The 19064-nt window shown below is 34.8% G+C and overlaps 1 long non-coding RNA gene across 3 annotated transcripts in view; it reads left to right on the top strand.

Annotated features, from left to right (window-relative positions):
- Positions 1-19064, top strand: part of LOC146403598 (uncharacterized) — a 686469-nt gene that overhangs the window by 447163 nt on the left and 220242 nt on the right. The gene's annotated exons all lie outside the window — the stretch shown is intronic.

The following is a 19064-nucleotide window of genomic DNA, read 5'->3' as shown; positions in this document are numbered from 1 at the left end:
CCTGTCTCATCTCCAGTGTGAGTAAAAGCATTATTCCATCCACTGCTTGCTGTGTTGTGTTTTCCTTGGTAACTCCGACACCAGGGTGCAACAGAGTTCAATTCCTGGTGGGTAGCATCGTGAAGAACTTTGCAGTCTTCTGTGCAGTCGGAGTCCTACTCTGGCCTCAGTAATCGGGACACCATGTACTGCTCTATGTAAAACTTTGTGGCAAAGGATCCAAGAGGGACGAGGAGGGGACCACGAAACAGTCATTCAGCCAGTCCATTAATAGAAAAGAATTTAGTTGGCGGTGGTTTCTGTCATCTCGGGAAGATAGAAAACTATCAATGGATCCAGCTCTGAAAATCTTAGTATAAGACATGACAGGTCGACAGAACACAAAAGCAATGAAAAGACTTAGAGAGTATAACATGACATTTTAACCCACAAAACTCCATGGTATATACCCTTTCATTCAAAGAGAACTTCATGTATTTTTCCCCTGTACAAGGCCTCATGTATTATTTTAATGCATTTTACTAAAAATGTTCAGAACAATTCTGTGGACTACAAATCAATATCTATACTATATAGATGAGAAACTGAAGCTTAGAGAATGAAAAAAAAAGAGTCTGGATTTCAACTCATGTTTTGTGATTCCAGTTTAAATTTTCCTTGCATTGTGCCATACTGGCTCATGAATCATCTTCAAAATTATCGTACATATGAAAACCCATGGATATATTATTTGATGAGCATATCATTTACCATCTTATTTGAACTTCAGTAGATTCTAAATAGCTTAAATGCTCTCATTCTTTAAATCCCAATTCCCAGCTAAAATGTTATAAAAACTTTAGTAAAGGGATGTAACTCAGAAATCTATACAGAATTCATAAGCTTTTTATACTAATGTTTTGCTAAGATGTATGTGAGTAATTATGACCATATGTCTGCAGTTTTGTTTAACAAGATAAAGCAGAGAGAAATGTTACTTGACAAAATATTTTGCCGAAACCAAGATACTAAAAATAATTTGAGAATGTTTGGTCAAATCAAAATCCCCAAGTCCATTCATCCACAGTTTTTTCCAGATTTATTATTGTCACTTTCTTTTCCTCAGCAAAAAGAAGTAATAAGAATTGGATATATGACAACCTCTGACATCCAACACCAATGCTCTTCCCAGCACAGTGATGACTATTGAAGGAAACCCTATTATCTGGAGAATAAGTCTCTTGAGCCTATAGAGGAACTCATTTTACTATTGTGTAATATAAATCTATGTAAAATTAAGTATAAATAACAATCTTAAGAAGTGACTATGACATTAAAATCAGTTTAGATAAAAAGAGGGTGATACGTCTTCTCTCAACTTCAAATTAAGTACTTTTCTTTAAAATTAGCAAATGTTATTTTCAAGTTCTTCCTTTTTATTTCTCCCCTTTTTTTGCTTTTTATGAGATTCCAAATATGCCCTATATTGACTGAGATTTGATACTTACGCTGTTATCATCATTGATGAACACGATGCTTTGTGCATCACACTAGCTGGAAATCCATAGAAAGGGAAACAGATGACGGATGTCACAGAAGACAACAACGGATATATCCGTCTGTCTGTCGTCTTCTGTCTCATAGTGCTCTTCAGCAAGTTTTTCTCAGTTTGCTAACCTCTTCAGCTCGCCACGTTAGATCCCTCTCCCTTTTTTCACTTTTGAGCTTTAACATAACTCTTTCCCACAGTACTTAATTGTGTTTCAAAGTTTGCTTGAAATTACAGCTAATACCAGATCTTACTTATCTTTGTATTCTCTGTGTCTGATAAATGCCCTCCATATAATAACAACTAGAGAAACACTTTTTTGAATTAAACTGTCCAATTTGTTGTGTTGTAGTCCTGAATAATCCAGATTAGAATCATGAATCCAACACAACAAATTGGACAGTGTAATTCAAAAAGTTTCTTTTCCTTTGAGCACTGTAGATTAAATATATTTATTATTATTATAATTACCATTAAATAATAGTTATTGTCATTTTAGTGCCTACTCTGTATCATCATCATGTTGGAATGTATAAACTATGTCTCATGCATTTTTCATTGGTTATCATATTTAATTTTCACGATGATTCTATATGGCAGCAAAGTACTAACACATTGTCAGAGAAGGATACTGAGGTTTAGAGAGATTAAATAAATTTCTCAAATATGCAAGGATAAGCCAAACAAAAAGTATAAGCATTTGAATTAATATTTTTCAAGTCTTAGAGCCGGATGTTTCAACATTCTGCTAGTGATGCCAAAAAGATGGTACCAGAATCTGGGTTCTTGTTCACCATGGTCGAAGCATGAACTCCGCAAACGCACAGACAGAAAGCAAGCAAAGTTTTTATTAAAGGACAGCAGATAGCTCCCAGGGTTACTGGGAGCGGGGAGAAGAGCCCCACCTTTCTCTGTTGTCCTATAGGGGTTTTTATTCCTTAAAGTTGAGGGGGTACCAACGTGGGGTCCAGGGAGACGTGGTTTTCTCCCATTGGCCTTGCTCAGTTACCCATATCAGTCCTTGTCCAGTAGGGTCTGAGGGATGGAAATGTCCTGTAAATCTCATAGTTTCTTTGACCTTTTCCTCCCGTAAACTGAGTCACAAGGGATTAGGGATTAGTGTCCATCTGGGCGTAGGTACATTCCCTATAGTAAGAAAGCCCTGTGGGGATGTTACCCCCTGGAGCCCTTGAGCCACAAATGTTAATCAATGGCCATATCAAAGAATGCATCTAAGCCCATGCCCCTACAATGACTACCTGGGTTAATATTCTACCTCACTAGGCTATGCTTTTTAAAGATGGTATACTGACTCTAAGTTCCTTGATCCTCTTTTAGAAAAAACGCTTTCTTTACTAAAAGCACTAGAGAAAAAAGCTGCAAATATTGGGGGGAAAAAAGTAGTGGAAAGCACTCATGTTGTTCCTTCTAAAAATAAAATAGAATTAAACATAGCTGTCTTTTTGAAGTTAGACATTGCCAAGACCAGCTCAGCAGGTGAGGGCTGAAGAACGGGTGCTGTGAAACTTAAGAAAAAGTTAACATGAAACAAGACATAAAGACTTTTATCCTAATTAAAGGTGGGAACTGGGGAGGTCAAGGTCTCAGGGACCAAGAGCGTGGCCTCAGGAAACCACACTGTTTTATGGTGCTCTATGGGATTACGTCAAGTGAGGGGGGGGTTGTGTATGCAGGATATAGTTCTTTTTATTATTTTAGAAAGTTCTTTTACTGTTTTAAAAGTCACATAGCTGGTAGATGGTTAAGCTTTTATTCTGACCTTTTGGCATTTAACACTCATTAGCATTGAGGAAGCCTGGCATCAGCTATCTATGCATAGCATCTAGAGAATCACCATTGCAGCATGCCTGTCTCCTGCGACCTGGCATGCCTAGGTTTGCACCTCGTTCTCCTTGCTGATGCATATCCTGCTAAACTGCTCATAAACCCCTTGGAGCCATGAGGCTTATCTTCCTTTTATTCTTAAGGGGATATATCATGCTGTCCAAACGGCATGCCTATCTGCACAGGTCCAGCATGCCTAGCCCAACACATTCTGTCCTCATTCAGCTGAATAACATATGAATAACTTATGCCTTTAGGTCTTTGTTCGTAAGCTTAAGTCAGTACTGCGACTGTTTTTCAAGCAGGAATATGGGGTAAAGTAAAGCAGGACAAGATGGAGTTTCCAGCATAGAAAATAGAAGCAGAGGCTGAGGAAATACTGTAGAAACATGTCTCCCGACAAGGTTTGGCCAAGGGACTTTTTTTTGGCCAAAGTGTTAGTGATGCGTTATATGTGTACACAATTGTCTGTCGTGGCGTTTGACAATGGCCTGTGGAGTCCAGGTTCCTAAGAAGGCTGTGTGAAACAAACTTCCACATCCAACAGAGAGAATCTGCTTTAAGTGACTGAGATTCGGGGATTGTGTCTTAGTGCAATAAAATCTACTCACCTGATAAGTTCAAGTAGTGGTACATAACAAAAACTCAGTTTTTAACATGTTTTGAGTTTTGTTGATAAAGATTCCAACGTAGCGAGTTCCCTTTGTAACTCAGTGGTGTAGAACCTGACTAGTATACATGAGGACGTGGACTCAATCCCCAGCCTCGCCCAGTGGGTTAAGGATCCAGTGTTGCCGTGAGGGGTGATGTAGGCCGGCAGCTGCAGCTCTGATTCACCCCCTAGCCTGGGACCATCCACATGCCATGGGTGCAGCCCTAAAAAGCAAAGATTCAGGGGGAGTTCCCGTTGTACCTCAGTGGTTAACAAATCCGACTAGGAACCATTAGGTTGCGGATTCAGTCCCTGGCCTCGCTCAGTGGCTTAGGCATCCGGTGTTGCCGTGAGCTGTGGTGTAGGTTGCAGACGCGGCTCGGATCCCGCGTTGCTGTGGCTCTGGCGTAGGCCGGCGGCTACAGCTCCGATTCGACCCCTAGCCTGGGAACCTCCTGGCTGCGAGAGTGGCCCAAGAAATGGCAAAAAAAGACAAAAAAAAAAAAAAAAAAATCAAAGATTCCAATGGAATACTCGCATATAAGCCAAGAAAATCCAAGGGACAAGGGTCTAATGAATTCTTTTTAACAGCTTTGCTGGGGTACGCATCACATGCAAAGAACAGCTTATGTTTGATGTATGCAAGTTGAATAGTCTGGACATAGATAAACAGTATGAACTCATTGCCATAATCAAGGTAATAGATAAAGCCAATACCTCCCAAGTTTTCCTTTGTGTCCTTTTGTTTCAGTTTTAGTTTATTTTTTATTTTTAGGTCCACACCCACAGCATAAGAAAGTTCCCAGGCTAGGGGTCGAGTTAGAGCTACAGCTGCTGGCCTTCACCACAGCCATAGCAGCATGGGATCTGAGCCACGTCTGCAACCTACACCACAGCTCATGGCAATGCCAGATCCCCAACCCACTTAGCAAGGCCAGGGATCGAACCCGTATCCTCATGGATACCAGTCAGATTTGTTTCTGCTGCACCAGTTTTGATTTTTTTTTTTTTTTTTTTTTTTTTTGTAGTAGAAACATTTGACATGAGATATATATCCTTTAAACAAATTTTGAAGTGCATGATACCATATTGTTAATAACTACAGGTAGTGTGTGGTATAGCAGATCTCTAGAATTTATTCATTCAGCATAACTGCAACTTTTTTTGTTTGTTTGTTTGTTTTGTTTTTTCTAGGGCCGCACTCGCAGCATATGGAGGTTCCCAGGCTAGGGATCTAATCAGAGCTGTAGCCACCGGTCTACACCAGAGCCACAGCAATGCGGGATCCGAGCCGCGTCTGCGACCTACACCACAGCTCACGGCAATGCCGGATCCTTAACCCACTGAGCGAAGCGAGGGATCAAACCCGCAAACCCGTGGTTCCTAGTCAGATTCGTTAACCACTGAGCCACAACGGGAACTCGGCATAACTGCAACTTTTTAATAGAGGAAATAATACATTATTAGTTCAAGTGCCAACAATTACTTTCTGATCAAAGTTTATTACTGGTAGTAAAGATAAATAAAAAGTGGCCAGAAAATTATAAACAAAAACAATGTGAAAATATAATGACTACAGCTCTGTTAAAAACAGCTATTTTCAGCCTTAAGATGAACAAGCACTGAGGTTCTAAAGTGAAACATGACGGCTGCAATTGATAACACTATACTGTAAAATTGAAATTTTCTAAGACATTAGAACTTAAATGTTCTCACCAAAAAAAGGATAAATACGTGAAGTGATGAGTAGGTTAAGTAGTTGGGGAGAATCCCCTAAACTTTTGAAAAAAGACAACTATTTTCAAACATTTCGATGGAAAGGAAAAGTCTTATGTTAGTCTACAGAAAAAGAAGCTTTGTCTACTTTCCCATCTTAAAAAAAAAAATTGCTTCATTTTCTCTCTGTGTGTATGTGAGTGCATGTGATTTATATTGTAACTTTGGTGGCCATTCCTTTAAGTGTCTTCTGAAATGATAAGAATGTAATGAAATAGAGGCAGTACCGGCAAATTCATTTGTGATGAGAGATTTGGCACTCCATTTGATATTACTTATCAGTTTCACATGTTCCATGTGACAAAATGTACTTTGAACATTTACTTGTTCACCAGTCTACTAATGGTTTGTATTAAATAGATTTAGAAATTGCAAAAAATGCAAGAAGATAAGTCAGTTTATAAGTTAGCAACTGGAATCTGACAAGGTCATCGTCTTGTAAGGCAAAGATTAGTTTTCCTTTTTTCATGTTTCTTTATTCACAGAGACATTGAATATGCAAAATGAGTAACATATTACAAAGGAAAAGTTTTTAAATGAAGCAAGAGATACATTACATGTGCAAAAGGAAATGGAAGTAAATGTATAAACATTCCTTACCACACAGTAAACTTGGAAATATACATTGATATAATAGGCTGAGATTGTGTCAAAATTCATTCTTTTTACTACCACAGGACTATACACAGCACTATAAGGCAGCTGCATAGTATATACATCATTAGGCTTTTGACATTGCTTTTGGTTGGTTGTTTATTGCTTTTGCTTGTCTGCTTTGATTTTTAGGGCCACACCTGCAGCATATGGAAGTTCCCAGGCTAGCGCTTGAATTTGCCTTCACCAAAGCCACAGCAACACAGGATCCAAGCCGCATCTGCGACCTATGCCACAGCTCATGGCAACTCCAGATCCCCAACCCACCAGGCGAGGCCAGGGATCAAACCTGCATCCTCATGGTCCCTAGTCAGGTTAATTAACTTCTGAGCCACGAATGGAACTCCCTGTTTACTGTTTTCTAATGATATGAGAAAAAAATCAATTTTGTTTAAAAAAGCAAAATATGATCAAACTTTATAATCTTGGTATAATACAAAAATTATTAGACAATATATATAAGATTTTTGGATAAATCACTAAGAATGTCAGTTTCAGTATCTTCATCTGTAAAATGAGATTTGATGTGAGATAAGCTCCAAAGATTTCTTTCCATTCAAAATTAGTTTATGAAATGTTAAAATTATTTTAACATGAATATTTATTATTTTATAAAATCTTATACAATTATTTATTATACATAATATTTTAGAGCAATTCTTCTGTGTTCTAGAATGATATTTTAGTAAATGCAAATGAATATTAGCCTTTTCAACTCTTCATTAGATTGGGAAAGCATTTTTGAACTCTAAAATATATTTACTCTTTATACTCAGACACTTCATACACTTGCCAGAGTAAGAGAAATCAGAGACTGTCAGCAGACATTAAAATTCCTTAGCATTTGACACTTCAAATATCTGCTGGCAACATTCCCAGGATGATGTCAACCTCTTGTACAGTATACAACATTTAATGCTCCCCCAGAGCATCTCACTTTCAGAGTTGGTGCGCTTTCAAGTATCAAGTGCATTAATGGTTTTTCTCCAAATGGTGATGGAAATCTTTAGAAGTTATTCTCCAATCTCAACAATGAATGATATTATGACATAAAAAGCAAAGTGAAGGAAACATAAAATGTATATTAAATGTCTGAAAAAACATTTATGAAACGAACAGATGCCTTAAAAAATCCTGGAAACAGCTGTGGTAAATGGTATCGTTAAATATTTAGTCCCTCTGCCTAAAATTATGTCTTTTAAAGAGCTAATGTATAATGTGACTGTTCATGCTATTTTTTAAGACCATATTTCAAAGAGGCTTTATTGGGATTAATATAGCAACATCATTTATTTAGCATCCATATATAAATAAGTTGTTGCTTATAAGTCAAATTGGTATATTAATACATTTTTAAATTAGCAACCTGGTTTATATTTTACTAAAAAAAAAACAAAATTTTCTACTCTCTTAAAAAGAGACCTCTAAACCTGACATTTTTCTTTGCAATGATAGTATACTATTATAATAATCAATTATTATAATAGATTGAAAAATTTTAGGGATTCTCACTTATGTGTAGTAAGCTATATATCCCAATTCTGAATATCATTGATAGCAATTGATCTTTGGTTTATTTTAATGATTGTGATATATGAGAATATAACATATACTCATAAATTCATAAATTCATAAATTCAGAATTATGGGAATAAAAGAGAAAGAAAGTCTGAAAAAGTAAGTCACTCATAATTCCACTGTCTACAACCGTATTTCCTTTCTGATTTTTTTTCTATGTGGTTTTTACATGGTTAGAGTAGTATTTCTATAAAATGATGCATTCTGTATTTTTCTCATAGCCATGCATCTTAAACACTTATTCATTAAATTTCTAAAACTCTATTTCAATGAGTAGCATGCATTCTGTTTTGTTAAGGCATCTATTGCAAGATAATTAGGTGACCTCTAGTTTTTATTTTCTCCTCACTGTAATGTATGTTATATTTCTAAGACAATAAATATGAAAATATTTAAGCATCTCACGTAAAAAGTAGTCTAGAGGAAGGCAGTTTAGTGACTAAGTGACCTCGGAAATTCTCTTAATCTTTCCCTGAGGGTTGCTAAGTGGCTGCAAAATCTCCAGGCTTCATTTCCTTACACAGTTCTATTCAAACAGAAAGTATAAGAGCTAATCAGAATGACCCAAGACTTCTCAGTATACTTATTTTGTCCTGTGATCATGGAGAAAATAATCTTTCTAATAGATCAGTAGCAACATTATCATGATTCATTGCCCAGAACTGAATCTCATGAGAACACTTAATTGCACAAGAGATACTAAAAACAAGGGATAAAGGATCAGGATTGGACTAGATTAACTGTGCTTCACTTTGGCACATTAATGTGCAAAGAAAATCAGTTTTTACATGGCAAAGGAGAAGCACACATCCACTGCTGGGACAGATAACTGTAGATTAAGAAAATCTGTAAATACCATGTCCAGTTCCTAAAAGATATTAGCAAATAATATATGTACTAGTAGTACATAAGAATGAATAGTTTCATCTTTGTGTATTATTTAAAAATTATTGTTAATTTGAAAGGAATTTAAGTTTCTCTTATTGTGATGCAGTAATTTTTTAATGTCCAAATGTCTTTTATTTTATTTTTTTTTATTTTGGAAGTAGTTTTGTTCTGGACTTTAAAAGTAGTTTTTTATACCTTTATATATAGCATACAAATTTGAGGTTGATCTACTATTAGGATAGTAATAATTACACTGTGATGCATTCAACAAAAATGTGACAGTTTTTTCTAAGTTCTTATTCTCTGAAATGTGAGTTGCCCCAGTGGACCTTTCTGTAGTTATTATTTGAATATTCTAACATCTTGACTACTGGAAATCAATCTAAGTGATTTTTTAAATTTTGTCTATTAATTTTTATAATTTTCTGAACTTTTGTTCTCCAGATTTTTTTTAATTAATCATGTATACTTGAATATATTCCACTGTTTTAAAGTTGCAGAGTTGGTAGTGTTTTCATAAGAATGATGCTACATAAACATTTTGCTCTCCAGAAGCAATGGGAAGGCTAACGTAAGGAAAGCCTATATTGGCTAATTTCTTGTTCAGGGTTAGGGAATTAAATGATGATAATAAAAATAGAGCCACTACTGATTAGCCCATCAGACCCCATGAACCCACGAACATACTTCTAAAGCTACTGTCATTTAAGAAGAGGTAATTCACCAAAAGATGGAGAGAAGCAAATCTCTTATGAAATAAGAAATTGAATTGTGTAACTGTAATGGAAAATATTCTGGCATGATTGGAGAAGGGTTCCTCTCTTCAATGACCATAGTGCTTGGAAAGAAGTAATAGGCCAACTAGGACTAAAACATTGTTGACATGAATTGAAAGAGTATATAAAATCATTCCAAAATGTTAGTCTTACAGACATATAGTAAATTCCCTCTGGAACTCTTTCTGATCAAGTTGAATAGGACCTAAGTCTCTGCTCGTGCCTTTGATATTTTTTTTCTAATACTAGTGGTACTAAATGACATTCTCTTTTCTGAACCAGGGCTTCCATGTCTTTGATTAATTCCTAGTTAATGTTTATATTGATACTACAAATCTATATTTCTTAAAAAAAGTATAAAGGTTATTTCTCACATAATACAAGTACTTCTTTAAAAATATGTGTAATTTATTTGTATAACCCTATAGCCTCTTTATGGTGGGTAGATACAAACAATTGATTTGTAATTTTGCTAAGACACCCAGCTGGTAAGTAAAGGGGGTTGTATTCAAACACGTATCTATTTGACTCCAGAATCTACATATTAAAACCTGGAGTGAGAAAGGAAATATCATCAAGTCTAAAATGACTAAATATGAAGGCAGTAGATGAAAAAGGGAAAAAAAATAGAATATAGAAATATTTTAATTATAGCAAGCATTACTCATTGAAAATATCTCCTTGCCTTTAAAAGAATTCAAAGTGCCAGATTTAACAATTAAACTACAATAATTGTAGAAAGCATTATATTTATAAATATTCAATAAAATATGTGGCTTATAAACTTATAACACTACAATAATAAATAAATTCAAAATAACTGGTATTATTATTATCCAAATATCACACCGTACACTAGCAGTCTAACTAGACTAACACTGACACATGATAATATCTTCATATTATATCTACTTCCACTAATTACCTTATCAGTTTTGAAGCTGTTATGTCTATGAATAACTATGTCCCCTAATTTTCTTTGGAAAACAGATTTAGTCATTTGTTTATAGCTAGAAAGAAAAAGAGGAGTAATAAGATAAATAAGAGTGTCTTCTAAAAAACAACAAATTTCCTCAGTCATCACTGGCCTCACTACCAGCATTATATTGTAGGTGGTTAATATGCTTTGGAAATTGTATTAAGGAATTCAAAATTTGTTAATTGACTATAAGACCCTTTTGGTAAGCCTGACACTGGAACCAAAAAAAATATTGGTGCCTTCATGCTCATATCTTTTAAGATTTAATGACATGAAAAAATTGACTTCCATTGGAAAAGAGGGATACTAAATGCGGCCTGTGTTATAAAATGAAACCATGAGCTGAACACCATGTGTTTAGTTCCTCCATTACTTTGGAATACAGAGAGAAATTTGAGCTCCGTAATAGATACACATCTATTCACTAAATGTAATATGCTACTTCAGTTTTTCTCATCTCATTAATATAAATATGCATAACAAAATACTAAATCTTGAAGGACACTCCCCCTTTCCAAACTGTTTTCCAGTCCTCACTAAATAATTGCCTATGCTGACAGAATTGATTTCACATGGGTAGGAGCTGGCAATTAAATTTTTCAATTTAAGGTCAAAACCATAATACCAAATGAAATTATGTCACAAACTGAATTAGTCAATATAAAAATATAATGTAGTTTACAGTGGTCACTTTGGGTAGCTCTTTAAAAAGATCCAGAAGTTATAAATTTGATCTAAACCTCAACTCCAGTTCCTTAAGTTTTGCACCATTTCCTCAATTTCTGCAAATCTCTTTAATATCTGCTTATGGCTTCCTTGTTTACTCTCTGTGTTTTTACTCCTGATTTACTACTCTAGATAATTTCTCACATTGCGAAATTGAGTTATTTCATTTACTTCCACAAGAACACCTTCCATCAGATATTTCTTAATAAATTTACTAAAGAAGTGAGCGCTCAGAGAGAGTTACATAGCAGACAAGTCACTCTGCTCTTTTCACTCTATTCCCATCCTCCCTTCTCCCTCCTTCCCTCTCTCTCTCTGTCTCTCAGACATACACATACAAGGTATTCACCATATTGACCTACAGAAAAAAATGTTTTACCTTGGGAATCTCAGGGTTTACTACATACAGTTTGTCAAGGAATTCTTTTTCATAAATCCAGTGCTATTCTTTAAGGACATATTGGCATATATAGTATTATTCATTTTATTACAGAAATACTGTATAGAAATCAATGGGGTTGCAGTATTTTTCTCTGGGCTTGAATCCAATATATGCCTATGAAGAGAACTGCCCACCTAGAGGATGTACTAGTGCTTCTAGGCTGAATTGTGCTTCTGTTGGCAGCTTTGTTCATTTCTCACATGATGCTTGTATAAAGAAATAGAAGCTGTCAGTCATTAAAATGTAAGGCATTCAGCTTTGTGCCTATCTGAGGACAAAATTGGATTCCTCTGTCTGGGTTGTGCTGATTCCTATTTATTCCACAAAGCAAATTGCTTTTTCAAGGCATCAGTGTTAGTGGAAAAAGCCCCTGCTATGACAGGTAGTACTAAAAGCTTATTAGCAGCAATACTTTGTATTCTCTACTGAATATCATACCACTGGAGAATAGATTGATGAAATACAAAACTCATTTTTAAAGTTTTGTGCAATTTCATGTATGTTTTTTGCCAGTATCAGCCTTCCAGTAAGCAAGGTTGTGGTTGCACTGGTCCTTGTGGTTCTTAATATGATTGCAAGATGCTCTTCAGCAATACCATTAGTAAACCTCGAAAAAATAAAGGCTTGTTACTCACAGAGGCTGGAAATTACACAGCACACGTAAGACCACACCAGTAGGTAGGTAGGTTTCCCAGAGAGAGAAAGAGGGCATGCAGGCCTGGGTTCTGCTTTTACTGGGGTCAAAAGTGGGGGCCCAGGGTTTCATGGGCTCTTTATTGATTAATGAAAAATATAAGGGCAAGAATTTAAAGCATGGGAAGAGAAAAAACAAGTAGAAGTGATCCAAACGGTCAGTTATCTAAAATCAACCGAAGTCTCTAAAACAAAAAAGCCTCAGTGGGGGGAGCCAGCCTAGCTCTTTATCTAGTCCTGTGGCTGGCAATGTGTTTATTTGAGATATCAGTCTCTGAAATGAATGTCTCTTTGAAGTGGATGCCTCAGCAATCATAGCTTACGTAAGGCACTTGCATTAAAAAAAAAGAAAAACCCTTAGCTGTCAGAATTACACTACAATCCACCCTGTCAACACTGTCAAAGACATTAGTGATTAATGGCCTGGGGAGCTGATTTGCTAAAAGCCAAGGGTTGAGTATGTTGTAAACCAGAAATTACACAACTAAATAGGGTTATAGTCGCAGTCTAATAATTATGTAAGGGATAGTTTGAAATCTTTTTCATAGCCAGTGCTTAAAACTTGGGAAAAGAGATGAGTGATCTTGGTGGTCCTAAGAATCTGTTTAAAGATGTGGGTAATGATGTAGAGTTTTTTCGTGTCTTGGGCCATCGGGTGTAAGTCGGCTTTAACCAGTCCTGAGTTGATAGGTGTCTCCGTATCTCATTAAATCAGTGTCTTGGTCCTGAGAATGAGTCAGTTCCGTTAAAGGGTTGTGTCTCATCTTAGGAGGCAGTGAAGCAGGTGGATTTCCCAGGTTAGGCCCATTTGATACAAGTGTTTGTATCAGGTATTTAATAAGAAGCGTTTGTATAGAAACGAACAAACAAAAATGTGAGTGATTGGGACAGGTTATAATCCCACTTTCTGAGTTCTGAAGGCATCCGGTCAGCATTTCTAGATGTTGGGTTGGAAGCATCTTCAGATGGGGTGAGATGAGGCGGTGGCAATCTGAGAGATTATCCTGGTTTGAAGTGTGAGTGTCTCTGGTGATCTCTGTGAGTGGCCCAAACAGCAACAGGCATGAAGACTGTCCATGTATGGGCTGTGGTGGTAATTTCTCTGAAGTTTATATCAAGTTGCCCCACTTTCACCTGCATGGCTTTGGGAAAAGGGCACCTTTAATTCTTAAAGATTCCAAGTTCGAATAGTGGGAAAAAAATTGGAAATATTAGTTTGGAGAGTTGTAGCCAGATATTAGAAGAAATGGGAAGAAGTTTGTATCCAGTCCAGTTTATAGACAGAAAACAAAACTTGAAAGACAGTCAACAGTACTAAAAGCTGATAACCACATATGTGTATAGTTTTTCATTGAAATGTATATATGTATATATGTAATATATGTTATTTTTATATATAAATTTTTGATATATATGCTTGATGTATATCAAGTATATATATATATATATTTCTTCTCTCTACAGTCACCTCAGTTCTATCAAAGATAATCAAAATAAGATTAATTTTAAAAATGTCTAGTCTTAATAAACATGGCCTGATTATTTATAGGAGTGCAAGAAGAATACTGTTTTTCTCTAACTTTTCATGAGAAAATTCAGACTGAATAGCCAGCAATGTTTCAAGCAAAAGTCATAAAAAGTTATAATTATCCTCATCAGTTCATTTAATACCATGTAATTCTTGATCTTGATCTTTTATTCATGGTTTTATGAAGCTAGTTTTTCCTTAGAATTCTATAAATTCTCTCCCAGTTCAGTGATATTTTCTGAAAGTTATCAAAAACCCAGTACTTGTCAGAACCCTTTCCATGAATCTTCTCAAAGATGAAGAACTTTTGCAGAAGCCTCAGCATAAAATAATAATTATCTGTAAATGACAAAATGCTTAAAAGTATCCATGGTTTAAAGAATTTACAAGAGATCAATGTAATGCTGGTCACAAGGAAATTTCATTATTTTTGTGACACACAAGGTCCTAAAATAACTAATATTTTGACTAAAAACATTTAGAAATTTTACATAATTTCTGGAATACTTATGTTAATAGCGTTAAGTCTATGCAAAGATATCCATAAAGAAGATTTAACATTTTTTATTATTTGAAAATATTTCCCATGGGACCTAACATACCATATGAGACTGATTAGTTTAATGTCTCACTTTATAAGAAGAGAGAATGAACCATTTGAGATGTGTCAGGTACCCTCTGGAAAACCCCAAATTAGTTTAAGGTCAAAAAGACGTTATTTAGAATTTAATTTTAGGAGATTTGTCAAAAATATTAAATGGCTTTAGACGCCTGACAAATAGTGTCACAGATCATTATGAAATAATAATTATCTGCTTAACCAAAGGTTTCAAAATATTTTAAAGGCAAATACAAAAGGTTAATATTTGTGAGCAAAACATTAACTCTTTTCGTATTGAGAAGACTGTTTTCTTAAGAAACCAAAGACCTAAGACAATTTGAAGCACAGAAAATTATTTTGATAAAACACAAAATCTTTTCTTTCTAGCCATATTACTTAAAAAGCTTAAAAAAAAAAACAAAAAACCTTCTGTAATAATCTATCAGGTGCAGACCAATATTCTAAGAAAACTTTACCCTGTAGCAGATGAAAAAAATTACATAGCGTACTTTTGATATTATGGAAGGAAAACCTTAAAATAATTTAATTTTAGCCAACTTGACCACACAAGGTAAAAGTATCTCTTTTTCTTCCAAAATTTCAATCCATTCTGAATAACCAGTTTTACTTTAAGACAAATTTACTTTCTTTTCCCATAACAAAAATGTGTCTTTGTACCTGATACCTTCCCTTGACAAAAACACATTCTGCTTTCTTTGCACTGAAAGATTTTTCCCTTATATTATTTCTAGTGGCTTTAATATAAACGTGAATATAAATATATATATATTTATGTATCATATATGCTTTCCCTTATATTATTTCTAGTGGCTTTAAAGATATATATGTAAATATAGATTTATACATAATATATAATATATACAATATTTATATATGTGATTCACATATATATATATAAATTAGAATTACTGTCCCTTAGAAACCTTAATTTCTAGTGAGAACTAGGAAGTAAATAATTATACACTGGTAAATTTAGGAGGACATTTAAAAATTTCTAGAAATATCTACTTATTCACATTTGCAATGTGGCATAAGACATGTTTATTAAAAGCACAAAGTATCAAAAACTCATGAAAATTCATTATATATTAGATCCTAAATTAGCTATAATCCCAAGTTTCTTTTCTAGCTAATTACTTTTCTGTAATTGATAAAATACGAATTTATTTGACTAGTTAGATTAAAATGCAGTAGCCCTGTACTGTAGTTAGAGAAGCACCCTGTGAAAATAATTCTCTGGACTCACGGTCAAAGGGGGCCCCTTCAGGGTTGGAAAAGAAGGGGTCATTTGGGTTGCTCTGGTTATGCAAATGGTAAACACATTGGCCCATGCCAAATTCGCACAACTGGAGATGGGCTGCATCTTAATATTTTCTATTTGTTGTGACCCTCAGCTGTGATCACTGTGATGGAGGGATAGGCGTGGTACCAGGCAATAAAGATCCAAGTGAGGAGAGTGAGGGCCCTGGGATAAGTTCTAGGAAAGGAGCACTGCCGGAAGGGAGTCTGTTTCATACACATGTTACGTGCTTCCGCCTACTGCCTCTGCTGTGGGTTGCCTGCAGTATCCAACTCTAAAGGTACAGCTGCCATAATGATACAATGATATTCTCAGAGAAGTGGGATCAATGCGTAGACCATATGGTCTAAGGAGACGATCGACCACTAATTATTATGGCCTTGCTTGAGTAAATGTTAAAGTAAAAATGTTTAGTAATGTCACAGGAAAATACTGATGGATTACATTTCAGGGAGTCAATTGTACACAAAAAAATGCTACATAGAAATTAGCATGCTTAAAACACTATCGCATATTTCAATAAAGGCTATAAAATTTTATCTTATTTTTGAAGGCAATATTTTTATCTTGTTTCTTCATCACAAATGTAGCTGTTTGCTAAAGCTGTCTATTGCTTCCAAAATGAAATATTGCACTGTCAATAAACGTGAAAAATGTGATGTGTTAGACACAAACAAGATGAGAAAGGAATGGGAATGAAAAAGAAAAAAAATAGTAAAACACCTTAACACATTATAGTATAAGCCCTGATTTTTTTTTTTTTTTTTTACAAGTGCAAGTGCCTGACCTGAGCTTTGGTTGCCTGGGCGTCATCTCAAAAGGTTCTCTCAAATAAACACACTGCCAGCCACAGGACTAGATAAAGAGCCGTCTGACTCCCCCCTAACTGCGGCTCCTTTGTTTTAGAGCCTCTGGGTTGGTTTTGATAACTGACCATTTAGTCCACTTGTTTTTTGTTGCTTTTTTTTTTTCTTTCTCTTTCTGTGCTTTACATTCCTACCCTTGCATTTACAATTCACCAAGAGTAAGCCTGGAAAACCTTAGGCCCTCCACCCTCTGCCACAATAAAAGCAGACCCCTGGGCCTGCTTTTGCTCTCCCTACCCAAGTACTGGTTGTGTGGCCCTAGGTGTGCTGTGTAATTTCTAGGTCCTGTTAAGTGATAAACCTTTATTTTTTCAAACTTTCCAATGGTTAAAAATTGCACATTCATTCAAACAAGGGAGATATATAATGCAACACATATGATTTAAATACATAACTAAATCAAACTTGATTTAAACAAGGAGTACATTTCATGTAATAATACCTTCTTTATTCATGCTCACTAGCACCACAGTAATTTCAAAGGTCTCATTTAAATACAGTAATCAGGCTGAAAGTAAAATACTTGAATTTTGTTCAATGATTTTACTTTATTTTGATACCATTTATAGATAAATAATGATTTTTCATTGAAATGAATGGGAATCAAAGTTTATTATGATATTCATTAATACCATAAATATATAATCTCAAAAAGAGTAATGCATGCTTCACCTATCCCTGTAATGAGGCTGATGGAAGGTAATTGTATAAAAATCAAAAATTAAGTAGCCAATTGGATTTTTAAGTTTTGTAACCTTTGAATTTTTTTGCAATATTATTTAGAGATGAGAAATCACATGCCTTTTTTTAATAAAGGAAAATATGATTCCATTTATAAGCATAAATGCTTAAAATAATGTTTAAAATTATGTTGAAGATGAATATTGATTTAACAAAATCTTTCTCAAAAATTTTTGTAGTTATCGTTTGAAAATTTAAACGATATGTTAAATATCAAAGTAAATATCACACGGAAAGTTGTATTGCAGAATCATCTTTTCCTGCTGAGCCCAATTGAAAAAAATAAATAATCAGAATGTTTTGGATAACTTCAGATATTTCCAAAAAAGGTAACTGGTAAGTTCAACATAACCATTAGTGAGATTTCAAAATAAATATAAGTGGTTCGTTTGAAATTATGAAAGAAAAACTGTGATAATAGGACATTTCCAGTTATCACTGCTATTACATATTTATTTTTTCTTTTTGCTTATTTTGTCATAAGCCATTTATTTTTATAATGCTATATTTGAATTAATTCATACATTAACTTTTTCTTGAGCCTCTGCAACACTCATCCATCATTATAGCACTTTCCTCCCTGTAATTTTAGTCTAACAAATTTCACTATAATAATCTAAGCCTGATTCTTTCCGTTATATAAAACGTCTGGAAAAACCTGTGAAATTCAACTGTCAAACATTTCCTAGCACTTTAAGATTTCTGCCACATTCCATGGGAAGAGATGCTTTGTACATATAGGTGAGTTTCTGTTGATATTAGCATCATTCATTATCTGAATTTTATATGTTTCTGCCGATTTCCTGTTTTATATTAGTTTATTTTGGTTTAAACAGTGCTGTTGAGATATAATGGAAACATAAAACATTCATATTTAAGACATTTAATTTGAAAATTTTGACATATGTGTATATGGAACCATAACCACAGTCAGGTAATGGGCATCTTTCATCTGTGTCTATCATCTGCCTGAATTCTTTCATGTCCATTTATAATCCCTCTTTCCTTCCCCTTCTTTCCCAGCACCCATCGCAGGCCCTACATGAACACCGATCTGTGTTCTGTCACTGTTGATTTGGTTCTAAAATTTTATAAATAGCATCAAGCAATATGTATTCCTTTTAGTCTGGCTTTTTTCACTCATTATAGTTATTATGCTGTTTGTCACTGTTTTGCGTGTATCGATAGCTCCCCTCTTTTTATTGCTGAGTAAAATGCCATTGTGTGTGCACACCAGTTTCTTTATTGATTCACCTAAGTTGACACCTGGGTTATTTAAATTTCGAGGGCTAGTGCAAACGAAGTTGCTATGAACATTCACATATGAGTATTCATATGGACATATACTTTATCTTTCTTGAGTGAATACCTAAACTGGTACATTGGTGCTTTATTCAAAACTTTTTTAGAAGCTTCCAAACTGCTTTCTAAAATTATTGTACAATCAGTGTATGAGAATTCCAGTTGTCC

This window comes from Sus scrofa, chromosome 5 (genome assembly GCF_054392235.1).
Source record: "Sus scrofa isolate SSC_HxYL_T2T_F1_AM1 chromosome 5, Sscrofa_HxYL_maternal_Yorkshire_Landrace_v2.0, whole genome shotgun sequence".
NCBI classification, from domain to species: Eukaryota; Metazoa; Chordata; class Mammalia; order Artiodactyla; family Suidae; genus Sus; species Sus scrofa.
This window is presented reverse-complemented; position numbering and strand designations above follow the sequence as displayed.